Source organism: Chrysochloris asiatica, unplaced genomic scaffold (genome assembly GCF_000296735.1).
Source record: "Chrysochloris asiatica unplaced genomic scaffold, ChrAsi1.0 scaffold00046, whole genome shotgun sequence".
In the NCBI taxonomy this organism is placed as follows: domain Eukaryota; kingdom Metazoa; phylum Chordata; class Mammalia; order Afrosoricida; family Chrysochloridae; genus Chrysochloris; species Chrysochloris asiatica.
In genome coordinates this window covers 5,953,313-5,969,139 of record NW_006408564.1, presented here as the reverse complement: position 1 = coordinate 5,969,139, position 15,827 = coordinate 5,953,313, and the positions used below count along the sequence as shown (strand labels likewise).

General features: G+C 42.2%; 1 protein-coding gene and 1 pseudogene across 2 annotated transcripts in view; both read left to right on the top strand.

Moving 5' to 3' along the window:
* The window catches only part of ARHGEF3 (Rho guanine nucleotide exchange factor (GEF) 3), a 323,985-nt gene that overhangs the window by 251,042 nt on the left and 57,116 nt on the right, over positions 1-15,827 (top strand). The gene's annotated exons all lie outside the window — the stretch shown is intronic.
* LOC102815182 lies at positions 9,466-10,377 on the top strand (annotated as a pseudogene).

Here is a 15,827-nt window from a genome sequence, read left to right as displayed (position 1 = left end):
CTTTGGAAGAGCCCATTGTTGGTGGGCATTTTTTATTCCTGTCATTAAAATTGTACTGCAGAACAAAGAACTGTATCAACAGATAAAGTCAGTTCTGTGTTGTGTGCACACTACACACACACACACACACACACACACACCTCTTCCCAAGGAATAGCGTTCAGAAGCCATTCATCTGCTCAGCTGGGGTGTTTGGGGCAGCAGAAAGGCCAACGGAGCCCATTATAGATCACCTACTTCACAGTTTCCTGAAGAGCCTGCTTCTTGCCTTATTTTATTTTATTTTTTTGTGTGTGTATACATTGCTCGGTGGGTGGTAAAATGTCAGCTGAAAGCTGAAACAGGGAAGTTTAAAAATTTTTTAAATTTCATTCCCAATTAAAACATTCCCATGTGGCTGTGTGACTGGTAGCTTTTTTCACTTTAAATCATCAAATCTTGGAGCATTCTCAGTGGGGAGCACAGTGTTCTTAAAACATCTGAGTGTGGTATATAAGTTTAGGCATGTGCTGTTGAGGATCTACATGAACCAAACATTGTACAGGGATTAAATAATGCTAGGGGTTTTATCAGGCAGTATTTGTTTGTTTCTGGAGCTCACATCTCTGCAAGGCTTATCTGCTTAAAAGCACTGTCCTTGTCATATCAGAATCCTGCGAGGCAGCAAGAGAAGGGGTCCACCTTGTCCCACTGCCAAGCAGGTGTCCTTGGTCCGAAGTCGCTGTTGGTTTCATTGAGCAGTCGAATGTGACATCCCTGCTTCCTAACCTAGTATTCAAGTCAGATGGCAGATTTAGCTGTCAGCTTTGCTTGCCTGAAATGTTTTTGATCATCCCAGATTCTGCTGGAACAGTCTGTCCTTCCTTTGGGACAATAAAATTAAGATCTGCTTGTCTCATTTCATTTCTGTATTTCTTTTTCCTCTTCTGGGTAGCTAAGATAGTGCTGAGTTTCAAGGAATAGGAGAGAGAGGACGTATGTGTGGGGCTGTGTAGTCCTTTCAAAGGAAACCCTTATTTTTACTGGAGACGCCACCTTAAATGGAGTCTTGTTGTGGTGCTGTACTGCTAATTATTAGATCGAAGGCTCATACCTACCAGGTGTTCCTCAAAAATCCTATGCAGGGTCGCTGTGAGTCAAAACTGACTTAGTGGCATTTAGTAACAACAAACAACTCTCCTTGCTCATCAGACTTGGCAGAATGCCAGTGCCTAACCCTAGACTGCCCTGGGATCTGTCAAAAGTGGAGACCAGCTCTTCTAGCCCATAATTCAGTAGCATAGGGCAGGTGGACAGGCCCATCTCCTGGAAGCTTCCTCCTCCATCTCAGGCCCTTATCTTGGGATTTCATGGCTGATGTTTGGATGTAGCCTTGGATCCTGCCAAGCCACTCCCAGTTTTGCTGTCTCTAGCCAGAGCTTGACTAAACAGTTGATAAAATTGCAGGAAGAAAGGGAAGACTGGAATGTAGAATCAAAATATGTAGTCTCTTGGCAACTGAAGGTTTCATTGGCCAACGGGTCAGTAATGGGATTGTGAAGATGGTGGGGCTCTGAGAGGCCCAGGGTGAACTCAGTGATGTAGGGAATGGAGAAGGGTAGGAGAGCAGGCTAGGAGGGAAGCAGTACCTCTCCTTGGACATCAGAAATAAGGGCACTATTGTGAGTGGCTGTCCAAGATACAATCGGTGTCTGTTTGCTGGGAGCATCATAGGGGAAGTAGGAAAGTCAGAATTGAGTGGAGGAAGTGGACTCGGTATAGCCACATCTTACATCTTTTGCCATGAGACCAGTAAACTGGATGGTGCCAATCTACTGTTACTGAACATTTAGACTAAGGAGTCTATAGAATAATCCTGATCAAAAGGAGGAAGATAAGAAAAAGAATTTCAGATTCTTTTGGAATCTCGAGAATTTCTGGAGCTATTGAGGACATATGACCTCCTGAAACTAATAATACTCGGAGGAAAGCTTTAAACCTTGACTGCTGAAGTCATCTTTAAAGAAATAATGCTGTCATTAAGTGTCGTCAAGTTGGTTCCAACTCATAGCAACGCCGTGTAGGTTTTCCAAGGAGTGGCTGGTGGGTTTGAACTACCAACCTTGCAGTTAGCAGTTCATTGTTTATTCCACAGAGTCATGCTAGAACTTTTTGTTTGTTTGTAAGTGCTATCAAGTCAATTCCGACCCATAGCAACCCTGTATAGGGTTTCCAAGGAGCAGCTGGTGAGCTTGAACTACCAATCTTGCAGTTCAAACGACTTTGCAGTCTGACGCATTAGCCCACAGCATCACACCAGGACTCCATACTAGAACTAGTATACCCTAATTTTAAAAGAATGTCTACAGTATCTGTATGTGATAAAATCGACAACAGCAACTCGAAAGGATTGATGAGAACCTTAGGACGGTATTGAGTTTGTGTTAATGATAGTGAAATCGTTTGGGGAAAGCTGTCGATAAAGGCACACATGAAGAATGTAACTATGTTACTGAATCGCACATGTAGAAATTGCTGAAGTGATGTGATGTTTTATTTTTTGTATTTCCACTAAAAATTTACACACACATATGTATATATATGTGTATGTTATGTTATAAACCACAAACACATGCAGGGACGTCAAAATACTAATAGAAAAATTCCCTTATCTTTCTATTCTATTTTTCCATGAACTTTTTGAAGCCCTCTCAAATATTGGGGGCTTCCTGTGGGCCAGACCTGTGCCAAGCACATTATACACATGATCGCATGATCCTCCCAACAGCCCTGTGAGATAGTAGCAGAAGCATCCCCACCCATAGTGAAGGAACCCAAATCCTTGGAAATTGTGCTGTTGGCAGAAGTCATTGGCTTCACACTCCAGTTAGAAGGATTGACTCATGTTTTATCCTTAGACTCTTTGCAAAGAATTGAGGCATTCTTTAGGCCAATGTGATAAGAGTTAAGTCACATACCTCCAGAGGCTTTTGGTTTGTCCCCAAACTCTGGGAGAGCCTCAGCACAAGGCCTTACAATGCCTTTGAGGTCTGTACACATCCCAACTTCCTGAATCCTGAAGCAGGATGGACTCTCCAGTGGCATCTTTCTCCTCCTTCCCTATCATTCCAGCCTAAGGGAATCCCTTTTGCAGACTTAAAGAAATGCCGAACTTACTTCCCACCCAGTGGTGTCAAAGTTAGTAGGGAATGACTGACTGTGAAACCCCAAAGCCACAGAGCCTAAGCCATCAGCTCCTTCTCCTGGCTGCCTTGCTGGCATCATCCACCCAGCGATGTCATCTATGCCCCGTTTTCCAGACTTGGGAATGAGTAGGGCAGGGTGGACACATCACTCCTGGGATATTCTTGACATAAAGGCATACATACCCTGAATCTAACCCTGAGAAAACATCCTTTGGAACCAAAGTCTGGCCTTCCCTAAGGAGCACGCCTCAAGTGGCAATTCTCCTATTTTTCCAGGAGGTCGAACTCTTGAAGTGCTTCAGCACTAAGCATCTGGCTCTTTATGATTCCACAGAGTAAAAACTTTGCTTGGAGTTCAGGAGGCAGAGGTGGAGCCAGGAACCGCAGAGAGCAAAATATTTGGCTTCCTCTTTCTCCGAAGTGCCATGTCTGAGCATGACCGGAATGAGTTTCAGGCAATGGGCTGGCATTTGCTAAAAGGAACTTAACCCGGGATGTGGGTGTGCGTGTCTCCTTCAGCCCAAGGTTTAGTAATAGTAACATCCTGTGTAAGAGAACTTGAATGCGGTTTTCTACTAAACGCCAGTATTTTAGGGCTGTTTATTAGATGTGTCTAATCTTGGGCCAATTTAACCAGTAGCTGACTAATAAAATAACAAATTTGGGCTTGCTGCCAGGACAAATGTTGACTTACCCTTATAATGTTGACAAAAATGAGTTACTCTGAAAGTAATTGAGGAGTGAAACCTTAGCCAAAAATACAGTATCTGAAACAGTGGCTCTGTTTTATTTTACTGGTACTGCAAAGAGATTGTGTCTTTAACGTAAGCTGCAGTCCCCTTCAGCTCTTGGAGAGCCCCATATTTTACTGAATTATTTCCCAAAGCTCTTTTTCTTAAATCCCCAGCCATAATACTTCATTCAGGAAAAATGAATTTTCCCATAGTAGACAAGTAGGACAGGTTACTTTTCCAATGTGGGAGCAAAAATATGTTTTCACTAGTAATGAAAAGAATAAAAGTAATGACGTCTTTGAGCGCCTTCCTCAGAAACAAAATGGTGTGAGTGAATGTTAGCCCTTTCAAGGGGTGTTGTAATATTCCTTGTTTTCCCTCGGTGTATTAGATGGTATCCATCTCCCTCATCCCACACGCCCACCTTTCCTTCACTTTGCTGTTCCGTTTGAACACACACTAGAAAGCTAGAATATTTTGCCAGCGTGTGTTTTGGAAGTAAAGGAGGCAGGGGCGGCCTAGAGGAAATGAATCCAGGAGGAACACAGAAATTGTCAGGTAGTGTGGCTTCTTTCAATGACTGTCTGTAATATGCAATAAGCTGTGTTTGGGGGATTAGGGTCTCTGAGAATGCTTTCAGAAGCTCATGCCACCACTGGCTGTCAAATTCCTCCTGTCTCCCAATTCCTTGGGTGGCTATTAAGTGCCTACCTACTAAGGTTGGGTATCAGAATCTGCTCAGAGGCAAGCCAGGGAAGATGAACTTCCCAAAGGCCTCTGTCATTGAAAGTCGGTGTAGTAGAGTTTCGCTCTGAGAGAAACACATGGCGTTACCCTGAGTCTGAATCGACTTGGAATCTGATTTGGTTTTGGTTTTGTCTTCCCGTTAGCCAGTCATAACACAAACATCCCGCTGCCATGAAGTGGATTCCGACTCACAGCAGTACTATTGAACAGAGTAGAACTGCTCCATAGAGTTTCTGAGTCTGTAAATCTTCACAGGAGCAGACAGCCTCAGCTTTCTTTTGTGGAGCAGCTGGTGAGTTTGAACTGCTGAACTTGTCCTTAGCAGCCCAGTGCTTTACCCACGATACCACCAGGGGAGTTCCCTTAAAAGCAACCATTTCACAGGCCAGTGTGCCGTAGGTGCTGCTTCTGGCTTAGATAAAGAAAATATATGAGGGGCTTCAAAAAGTTCTAGGAACATGGAGGACATTACGCTGAGTAGAATTAGTCAATCACAAAAGGACATATACTGTTTGAGACCTCTGTTGTATAAAGTTAGAAAAAGGTTTTCATTCTAAAAGAAACATTCTGTGATGGTTACTAGAGGTGGAAGGGAAGGGAAAATTATTCACTGGTAGATACAGGTTAATTTGGATGATGGGGAAGACAGTATACAATAAAAGGGAGGTTGACACAGGGAGGAATGTAAGCGTTAAAGTAAATAGAAGTGAATACTGTTAACTCATGATACATGGAAGGAATCATAGTCCTTGTAATGTACTGGTATGGCACTGTGGATTAATGCTCCAGACTGCAAAGCCATTTGAACTGCAAGGTTGGCAGATCAAGTTCACTAGCTGCTCCTGGGAAACCCTATACAGGGTCACTATGGTTTGGAATTGACTCGACAGCACTTAGTAACAGTGAAATGTATGATTTGTTAAATGTAGGACTGATAATCTGTTTTAAAAACTTCCACTCAATTCACAATAAAATGTTTGTTGGTGGGGGAGTTAATGGAAAAATTGAATTTAAAGATAATGAAATATTTCCACAAACTTTTTGAAGTTTACTCATACATAATTTCTCCAGCTTTAATGTGTTCAGTTCAAGAGTTGATGGTTTAATTTATGGATTTGCCCAAGCTGTCTTGAGACCTCTCCTTTCTAGCACTTCTGTGAAGTGAACACTGTGAGGAACCTGGCCGTGCACCAAGAGGCAGTCATTCAAACAAACAAACAAAAAGGAACGTTGAATGGTTTAAAATCAAGAAAGGTATGCACCAGGGTTGTATTCTCTCACCATACTTATTCAGTATGTATGCTGAGCAAATAATCCAAAGAAGTTGGATTGATTATATGAAGAAGAACGTGGCATCAGGATTGGAGGAAGACTGTTTAACAACCTGCAATAATCAAATAATACAACCTTGCTTGCTGATAGCAAGAAGGACATGAAATACTTACTAGTGAAGATCAAAAACCACAGCCTTGGGTCTGGGTTGCACTTCAAGGTAAAGAAAACAAAAATCTTCACCACTGGAGCAATAAATAATATAATGATAAATGGAGAAAAGATCATCATGATAATTGGAGAAAAGATTGAAGCTGTTAGAGACTTCCTTTTGCTTATTTCACCATCAACGCTCATGAAAGCAGAAGTCAAGAAATCAAACAATGCATTGCAGTAGGCAAATCTGCTGCACAAGGCCTGTTTATAGTGTTGAAGAGCAAAGGTGTCAGTTTGAGGACTAAGGTGCGCCTGACCCAAGCAATGCTATTTTCAATAACCTCATATGTATGTGAAAGCTGGACAGTGAATAAGGAAGAGCATAGAAGAATTAATGGATTTGAATTATGGTGTTAGAGGAGAATATTTAAAGTACCATGGACTGTCAGAAGAACAAACAGATCTGTGCTGGAAGTACAGCCAGAATGCTCCTTAGAAGACAGGATGGTGAGACTTCAGATCTTATATTCAGACATATTATCAGGAGGGACCAGTCCCTGGAGAAGGACATAATGCTAGGTAAAGTGGAGGATCCATGAAAAAGTGGAAGACGCCCAAAGAATTGGATTGGCACAGTGGCAACAGTAGTAGGCTCTAGTATAATGATTGTAAGGATGGCACTGGGCCTGGTTTTGTTTCGTTCTGTTGTTCATAGAATCTCTATGAGTTGAAACTGACTCAGTGGCACCTAACAACAACCACATAAGAGGGAAAGCAAGAGATATTGTTGGAATTTCAACCATGCAGTCTTGACAGCCTGTCTCTAGCGCAAAGCATGGGACTGAACTAACTATGGTTGTTCTATGGATTATATTTATGCAGACTCTCCTTGTTCCCCATTAATACCACGAATATAAAGCATTTGTTTTTTCTTTTTAAAAAGGAAATTGGAGAACCTGACTCGAAGCTAGAGAAAATAAAAACAGGGCATGACCTCCATGTTTTAGATTGTTGTTGTTGTTGTTAAGTACTCTCAAGTTGGGTCCAACTCATAGCAACTCTGTTACAGGGTTTCCAATGAGTAGCTGGTGAATTTGGGCCTCATGATTAGCACTTCTGCTTCTAGTAACAGAAGGCTCCAGACCACTTAGTTCTGTGCCTAGGAAAAGAGAGTAGAAAGAAACTTAATGGAAATTTTAGAGTTGGAGACCATCATTTCAATATTACCCTTTCCTGTTTCCAAAATACAAGTGCCCCGAGGTACTCCTTTCCTTGTTGCTACAGCTTCATTCCTGTGCTCTAACAACCTCTTCTAGGCTGCTTCTGTGTCCTGTGTGTTGTCCACCAGACCATGCCACTGCCAACCTCTCTACCTGTCCCACTTCCTTGCCCACTCCAGCCAATACTGACTCTCTAATGTACCCTGTCTGGATTGGCCTTCAGGTGTTCTGGTCAGAGGTACTGATTAAATACTCACTGATTTGGATATAAAAGAAAAAAGATAGTTGTAAACTATTTGTTCCAGTATAGGTGTTAATTATGAGGAAGAAGTGTATCTTGACAGTGGAGAAAACCTAGCAGGACACCACCTTATCCAGTTGATCAAGGTTGACATCACCAATAATAAGACTTAGTGACATCATACATGACTTGATAAAATGCACTGAGAAGGGCACAACGCTTCTATGGGAGTTTTGCCAAAAAAAAAAAAAAAAAATGCATGACCTGAATCTAGTCAGACAAATCCGAATTGAGAGACAGTCTACAAAATAGCTCACTGTTATGTCATCTTCAAAAGCGGTCAAGATGATGAAAGACTGAGGAACTGTCAGAGAATGTAAGAAGCTATTAGAGGAAGAAATGGCTACAGATTGTAATGTAGTTTTCTAATTTGGTTACTGGAACCAAAAAAGAATATTAGAAAATTAGTGAAATCCCTATAGCATCTGTAGTGATTTAGTTAGTAGTGTTGCAACCCATTGCCTTCAAGTCTATTCTGACTCATCACGACTTTATAAGACAGAGTACAACTACCCCATAGCGTTTCCAAGGCTGTAATTTTCCCCCACAGTCATGAAATTTATTAGGGAAGTTAACAGGTTGCAATTCAGAGTCAGAAATGTACCGGGAACAATTCTTCCAGACAGGACAGTGTCTCCTCTACCTTACCCAAAGGCAGGCCTCTCTGTGGCCTTCTGCCCCTTGACCTGGCCTCTACCCTGCTCCCTCAATGTTACAGAGCTCTTTAAGTGCTGCTTATAAATGCCCACAAGGCACACCACTCCGCCCTAAGCCCCAGCCTGAGTACTCAGTGTAAGCTCTGTGGCTCAGCCTACCTAGCTCCCTCAGTTAACTGTCTGGAGGCACCCCACTCTGCAAACAAGCCTCTTGCCAAAAATCACTCAGTTATACTTGTTCTGTGAGTTGGGAAGCCCCCATTCTGTCCTGTATTTTGGCTCTTGGTTCTGCTGCTGTTTTCCCACTGCCACTTTGTCAGAGTCACAGCTTTTTGTCCTGGGTTCAGGAAGTCCATTATCTTTTAATTCCATTTTTTCAAGTTTTTTTTTTTTCTTGTTTTGTTTTAAAGCTGCTTTATATATGTTGTTGCTGGGTGCCTTTGAGTTGATTCCGGTGCATAACCAAGGCTGTGACTGACACATTTTTCTCCCACAGAGCCACTGCTAGTTTCAAACCACCAACCTTTTGGTTAGCAGCTAAGTGCTACCCAGGACTGTTACATTGTGTTGTGCCAATGAAAGGTTTTTAGTTTCCGTAAATGCACCGTGGTTATGTAAGGTGTTCGTAGTACGGAAGTAAAGTGAAGGGTATACAGGAACTCTCTGTACTATTTTTGCAACTCTTCTGTCAACCAAAAATTATTTCAAACTCAGAATTGTTTTAGAACAGCAATAACATGCACATTTGGTGATTAGATAAGTTTTCCTGTTTTAGGGGAGACTGTGGTATTGGGGAGGAGAAATGATCTTCAGTAAAAGTTTGCCAGTTTGTGAGTACCGGTCTAGGCTCTCTTCATTGAGATCCTGTGTATTCATAATGCACTGAGCTCTGTGCTTACTGTTTTTATCTCTCGGGAAGACTAGCATAGCAGACTACTTTGTAGTCTAGTATATTACAACGAAATGTGCAAAGATAGAGTTAGAAAACCAGAAAGAAGAACACTCTCAGCATTTCTCAAACTGGGGGTACTGAAGAAAAAATTCAAGCCTTGACTTTTGTTACTGAAGGATTCGCTGGGCAAATTATTGAATGATGCAGAACGAATCAAAAGAAGATGGGGGGAAAAAAGAAGATGGATGGATGAATTTAAGGCAGTCAGGTGCACAAGATGTGGCTTTCCGTTCCGTCGTGCCATGATCATCCCAACTGTGCCCCACAATCTGCAGCTACCACCTAGTCAGAGGACCCAGCGTGTGTTCAAAGAGCAAAGAAGAAAACAACTCAAGAAACATTTATTTAAAAAGAAAAACACTTTTTTGAATATAAACAGGAACATCAGATATTATCCAGAAACAAGAGTGTGATGACATCCAAGGACCAGATTCAAAATGGAACAAACATCCTGAAACTTAAAACAAAAACAGCTAATAAAGAAAATACCAGTAGACCTACACAGAACAAAAACACTGTAACAATGGGGAAAAAATTGTATTCTGTCAAAATCTTCCAATGAATTAAATGATTCAACTTTAGAAATTGATACACATAATTTTGAGGACGGTAATCAATCTCTCCAGTTGTTCCAAATCAACATATGACATTTAGCCAGGCATTTCACTTAAAAAAATAATAATAAAATGAAACAAAAGCCCATAGAAAAGTTGAAGCAAGAAGCTAATATGCCCAAGAAACTTGTGCTTGGGTCTTAACTGTGGCCAAGTTGTTGCATCTAAGATTAATTCATTCAGAAAAACTTCACAAATCAAGGATGAGCGTTCTACAGCAAACAAGAAACTTTCAACTAATGTCTTTAATGCCAGCAAGCCTCAGCCTCTAACCACAAGCAGTGTACCGGTGAAAGGTAACAGAGCCTCAAATGTGACAGCCATCACTAAAATTGGATGCACTGCATCTCAAAACAGACTTGTGTGACCTCCTATTAGAAGCCACCACGATAGTGGCCAGGACAAGCAGAAACAAGGCATCATCAGCACCTCTGCCAATGTTATAATTCAGAAAGGGCATCATAGAAAAGAGTTCAATTAAAAACTGATGTATCGACTGTCAAAACCAGTTCTCAAGACATAAACAGAAATGAGGCATGATGTCAGTTTAAGGACTAAGATGCGCCTGACCCAAACCATGGTATTTTTCAGTAACCGCATATGCATGCGAAAGCTGAACAGTGAATAAGGAAGACCATAGAAGAATTGATGCCTTTGAGTTATGGTGTTGGAGGAGAATATTGAAAGTACCATGGACTGCCAAAAGAACCAACAGATCTGTGATGGAAGAAGTGTAGTCAAAGTGCTCCTTGGAGGCCAGAATGGCCAAAATTAGTCCCTCGTACTTCAGACATACTGTAAGGAAGGACCAGTCACTGGAGAAGGATATCATGTTTGGTAAGGTAGAGGGTCAGAGAAAAAGAGGAAGACCTTCAGTGAGATGGATTGGCAAAGTGGCAGCATTAGTGGGCTCAAGCATGGCAACAGTTGTGAGGTTGGCCTAGGACTGGGCATTGTTTCCATTCTGTTGTGCATAGGGTCATTATGAGTCGATACTGGCACCTAACAACAACAACACTGGGGTGGAGTCCTGCTGGAGCACTAGAGGATAAGCACTGGACTGCAAACTGCAAGTTGAATGGGCTTCAAACCCACCAGTTGCTCCCTAGAAACCCTATGCAGGTTTGTTATGAGTTGAAAGCGACTCGATGGCACTAACAACAACCCAGGGGTGAAGAGTGAGTGGGAACTGGACCAGCTCTGTGTGGTTTCATTTTGTTCCACAGGGAGAGTTCCCATCATGCTTCTCACTGGGGTCTTTAAGCCAGGAGACCTGGGACTGGCAGCTGAAGGAGCTGAGTACCTGTGGTCAGGGTGAGAAGTGCACTTGCCCCCACAGTGGGATCAGACGACACAATAGGGCACAGCTTTCATAGTCTGTCTGTGAGCACTTCACAGCCCCCACAGCCTGTGCTCCACCCTCCTGTCTCGAGGTGGGGGGAGGGACAGAGGACACAGGCTGACTGGATGGAGCCAACACTTGACACTGGAGGACCAGGCAGCTTTGGTCTCTGTCTCTGGTCTGAGAGAAAGGCAGGCAGGTATGAGATATCCCCAGGGAGCAGAGGAGGTAGTCTGGATTTGGGTCCACATCCTTTCAGGGGAGGGGAAGCCGAACTGTGTGGTGGTTGATGCTGCTTCTCTCCCCACTAACTCTGAACCCAGATACTGACAAGACGTTCAGGGGAAGCGGTAAGTTCCCATAGGGTGGGGGTGGGGAACATTTTTAATGCCAAGGACCGTTTGAAATCAGGCTGCGAGCCGCAAGGTCAGTAGTTCAAAGCTACCAGCTGTTCCGCAGGAGAAAGATGAGGCTTTCTGCTCCCGTAAAGATTTACAGCCTCAGAAACCCTGTATAGGGTCACTATGAGTCGGAACCGACTCCACGGCACATAACAACAACAACAACATACAAAGTTATCAACTAAAAAATATGCATACTTTAAAAATAATAATAATTAGCCTACTATATTTGATCAAACATTTCATTGGAAACCCGATACAGGGTTGCTATGGGTCGGAACCGACTCAACAGCACTTAACAACAACATACCTCGCTGGTGTGGTACTGTGGGTTAATGCGCCAGACTACAAAGTCAGTTTGAACCGCAAGGTCGGTGGTTCAAGCTCACTAGCTGCTCCATGGAAACAAGGTTTGCTGTGGGTTGGAACCTACTCAATGGCACTGAACAGCAACAACAGAACTTGCCTCTGCCATCTGAGATGTGACCTTGTGTAACTTACTTAAGCTCCTGGCACCTTGGCTTATTCATCCGTAGAATGGGGATAATGATATTAACTCTGTCATAAAATATTTTGAAGATGCCATGAGCAAAGTCATGTAAAGCTCTTAGTTCAGTGTCTGATACAGATTATAAGTCCCTAATAAATTTATGAGTCCTGGTGTGGTGCCGTAGAATAAGCACTGGACCACTAACCACAGGGTCAGCAGTTCAAACCCACCAGTCGTTACTTGGAAACCCTACACAGGGTCACTATGAGTCGGAACTGACTTAAAGGCACTCAACAACACCAGCAGCAGCAAATGGTAGGAGTCCTGATACAGTGCTCTAAGATAAGCACTGAACTTCTAACTCCACGGTCGTTGGTTCAAACCCACCAGCCGCTCCTAGGAAACCCTATACATGGTTGCTATGAGTCAGAATTGATGGCACTTAACAACAGCAACCAGATCATTTTAGTTGGCGAAACTGTGGTTAAGTACCAGAGTCAGAATAAGATAGGCCGAAAGACAAATAAACCAACCTTTCAAATTTTTTATTTAAAAAAAAACAAACATTAATACAAGAGGGAAATTTTGTAATAATTCTTTGAAGGACAAAATACAGAGAGCTGTCAAATCCTTCCAGAGGGTAAGAGTAGGGTTGTTTGGAACAAAGCTTCAAATATGACATAGAAAGAACCTAGAGGCAAGGGTAAAATAGTCAATCAGTGGGTGGATCACTGGGTGAAGAAAGACCCGGAAGGGGTAGAAAGGCCTTGGCTGAGAAGGTGTTAAAGGAAGTGTGAACACAGAATGTCTTTGGTGACCTAGTGAGAATCTTGGGCATAAACATTAAAATGGGGTGTACCACCCTTTTGCTCTCAGGCAGGGTGTGGCAAAGAAGAGGATTCCATAATGAGCTTTAGAATTAATTTGACTGAAGAGATGCTAAGGCAAGTGAGGATCAGACAAGATTGAGTGTTCTTAGCCTCCTTAGTGAAGATGGTGCTACTGTAGCCTCCTTAGTGAAGATGGAGAGAAAATGTGATTTGGAAGATACATTTGTAGGAAACACAAAGCGCACACTCACAAATTAAGCAACAGGAACAATGAACTCGTGCCCTTGGACAGTGTGGTCTCAAATGGTTCTGGTTTTTTGTGTGTTTCTAAGATCAATGAGAGTTGACCTCCACTGGATTGTTCAGTGAGTGGGGAGAGCCTGTGGATGGGTTTCTAAATAAGACGGAATGTTAATAGAATAAAACAGCCTTCAGGGAGGGAGTCTGGCAGCCAGGCTGGTGTCTCTCTATGGGATTGACCAGCTGTAAATTTAAATCCTACAAAGTGGGTCTCCAGCCTTTCACTTTCCCAATTATATGGACTTTTCCCTATTCCAATCTATATTAGCAAAGAGTTATTGGAACCCAGAAGTGTGATTCCCCCCACCCCTATTTTCTAATTATATTAGATTCTGTGTCTTCAGAATCTTCTCACTAGGCTCTCACTAGGAACTAATACAAGAGTTCCTGATGGTACCTGTCTGCTATAGTCCATCATTCACTGGAACATTTGCAAAAATGTTTTATGTCCATTTGAAAAGAAAGAGCTTTTTAATATGGAGAATTCTGACTCTGGTAGCATAGTGGTTACAAACCGGGCTCTTAACCTCAGGGTCAGCAGTTCGAAACTACCAGCTGTTCCACGGTAGAAACATGAGGCTTTCTGCTCCCGTAAAGATTTATAGCCTCGGAAACCCTGTACAGGGTCGTTATGAGTCAGAACCAACTCCACGGACATGACAACAACAACAACAACCATGGACAAGACTAGAGACTGAGCCCCCTGTATTCTTCCTACCTGTTGTTGTTAAATCAATTTCAACTCACAGTGACCTTATAGGACAGGATAGAACTGCTGTTTTTACAGATGATACGTCTTTATCCTATGAAGTGACTGGTGGATTTCAACCATCAACCTTTTAATTAGCAGCACAGTGCTTACTACTGTACCACCAGGGTTCTTTCGAGCATAAGTTGTTGTTAGGTGCCATAGGGTGTGTTCTGACTTATAGCAACTCTGTGCACAACAGAATGAAGCCCTGCCCAGTCCTGCACCAACCTATCTATCATTGTTATGCTTGAGCCCATTGCTGCTGTCACTGTGCCAATCCATTTGTTAGAGGTCTTCCTCTTTTTCGCTGAGCCTACACTTTGCCTAGCATGATGTCCTTCTCTAGGGACTGGCCCCTCCTAATAATATGTCCAAAGTATGAGACGAAGTCTCGCCATCCTGATATCTGAGGAGCATCTGGCTTTATGTACTTCTTTCAAAACAGATTTGTTTGTTTTTCTGGCAGTTCATGGTACTTTTAATATTCTACTCTAACACCATAACTCAAATGCATCACTTCTTCTACAACCTTCTTTATTCATTGTCCAGCATGCATAGAAGGCTATTGAAAATACCATGACTTGGGTCAGGAGCAAACCTACATCTTTGCTCTTGAATATTTTAAAGGGGTCTTATGAAGTAGATTTTCCTAATGCAATATGTCGTTTGATTTTTTGACTGCTGTTTCCATGAGTGTTAATGGTAGATACAAGCAAAATGGTAGATCCAAGTTTTGGACTACTTCAGTCGTTGCTCCATTTATCATGTTACTTATTGGTCAAGTGGTGAGGATTTTTGTTTTCTTTACATTGAGGAGCAATCCATATCGAAGGCTGTGGTTTTGGATCCTCATCAGTAAATATTTTAAGTCCACTAGACTGGTGGTGCTGTAGGATCGATGCTGGACTATGAATGGCAGGTTGGCAGTTCAAACCCTTCAGCTGCTTCTTGGAAACCCTATACAGGGTTGCTATGAGTCAGAACTGACTCAACAGCACTTAACAACAACAACAGGCTTTCAGCAAGCACGGTAGTATCTGCATATTGCTGATTGTTTAGTGAGTCTTCTTCCAATCCTGATGCCACATTTTTTCTTCATATAATCCAGTTTCTCAGATTATTTGCTCAGCATACAGATTGAATATATATGGTGAAAGAGTATAACTCTGGCACACACCTTTCCCGGTATTAAACAATTCAGTATTCTTTTGTTCTGTTTGAACAACTGTCTCTTGATCTATGTACAAGTTCCTCATGAGCACAATTAAGTGTTCTGGAATGCCCATACTTCACAATATTATCCAGAACTTTTCATGATTCACCTAGTCAAAAGCTTTTGTGTAGGTAAACAGAGGTTAACATCTTTGTGATATTCTCTGCTTTTAGTCAAGAGCTATCAGATGTCAGCAGTGATACCCTTCTTTCCACTTCTTTGTCTGAATTTGGGTTAAACTTCTATTTATGGCCAGTCAGTGTTGAAGCCGTTTTTGAATTGTCTTTAGCAAAGTTTTGCTTAGATGTGATAGTAATGATATTGTCCGGTGACTTCCACGTTCTGTTGGATTACATCTCTTTGGACTGGGCACAAGTATGGATGTCTTCCAATCAATTGGCTAAATGTCTTGGCATAGATGAGTGAGTGCCTCCAGTGCTGCATCAGTATGTTGAAAGATTTCAATTTGCTGTCCATCAATTCCAGGAGTTTTGTTCTTTGCCAATGCCTTCCATGAGCCTTAGACTTCTTCCTTCAGTGCCGCTCGCTTTTGATCATTTGCTATTTCTTGAAATGATTGAACATTGACCATTTCTTTTTGGTGTAGTGACTGGTATTCATTTAATCTTCTTTTAATGCTTTTTCCATCATTCAATATTTTGT